Here is a 1,296-nt window from a genome sequence, read left to right on the forward strand (position 1 = left end):
GTCCGGGACTCAAACAGTGGTTGACCATATGGGACTTGTCCAGCGCCCTTAACCATCATGCTACCTGCTTGCTCCTTTAAACTCATTTTTGTCTGTCTTTATTTGTTGTAGCTGTCCTAGCATGGGTCATATCTGGTTGTGGTGATTTACATTTCTCCAAGTACAAATGATGTAGGACACCTTTTCGTGTGCTTAGTGGCCATTTGCATATCTTCTTTGGAGAAAAGTCTATTCAAATCCTTTAGTCATTTTAAAATTGAGTCATTTGTTTTTGTTGTAAGTATTCTTTCTGTATTTTGGATACTTGGACAAGTTTATTATATATGATTTGTAAATATTTTTTATAAATTTTTTCATTCCATGGGCTGTCTTTTCACTTTCTTTTAAATAAATCTTGTCACTTTCTTAATAGTATCCTTTAAAGCAAAAAGAAAAAACTTATTAGTACAAACACATTTATTTACTTACCAAAGGGATGATCCTAATTAAATCAACACTTGGAAATAGTTGCATGTAAAATGTTTGCGATAAAGGTAATTGAACACTGTAATGAAAAAAAGTGGTATGGAGATTTGTTCATTGAACTCAGTTAAGCTTGTTCATCCTTGCAGCTAATTTCTGTCTGAAGTGATGATGGAATTTTTATTTTACTTTTTCATAGACTCCAATACAGGTGACATTATTCATGATACGGTCCAACACTAATTTACATCTTGCAATTTTCTTGTCATTGTGCTTTCTTTCCCATGCCATTCCTGATGTTGAACCAATGCACCACCCTTGAAGTCACAGATAGTCTGAGTTTTTCTGCCATCAGCTGTAGTTTATTCAAACTTTTCTCCCAGAGTTCAAGAAAATCGTGTTGTTGTTAAAGTGCTCTCTGTTTTTAAGGTGAGGTGATTCTCATCACGAATGATGGTACAATCTGGTTTCGCCATCGCTTCCACTTTTCACAGAGCTAGTCCCACACCAAGTTCCTCCACGTATTCATCAAAGCCTTTGCTGTCCACCAGGCGCCATTTTCCTTCCAGCTCCTGAATGTCGGCCATGGGGCGAGTGCAATGAACAGGGTAGGGACTTGGGTGAGAGTGTGCAGTGCTCCCCAAAATTAATTTTGATGAAGTACAACTTAGCTATTTTAAATTTGTTACTGGTATTTTTTATCTTATATCTAAGAAGCTCGAGATCATGAATATTTACTATGTATTTTCTTTCATGTGTTTACAGTTTTGGCTCTTGCATTTGGGTCTTTGATTCATTTCAAGTTAATTTTTGTCTATGTTGTGAAGTAAAGTT

The 1,296-nt window shown here is 35.9% G+C and overlaps 1 pseudogene; it reads right to left on the minus strand.

Annotated features, from left to right (window-relative positions):
• Window positions 1–642: 642 nt before the first annotated feature.
• On the minus strand, window positions 643–1,049 carry LOC102496743 (fatty acid-binding protein 5 pseudogene; annotated as a pseudogene).
• Between the last annotated feature and the right edge of the window lie 247 nt (window positions 1,050–1,296).

Source organism: Tupaia chinensis, unplaced genomic scaffold (assembly GCF_000334495.1).
Source record: "Tupaia chinensis unplaced genomic scaffold, TupChi_1.0 Scaffold000007_1, whole genome shotgun sequence".
Taxonomy (NCBI): Eukaryota; Metazoa; Chordata; class Mammalia; order Scandentia; family Tupaiidae; genus Tupaia; species Tupaia belangeri.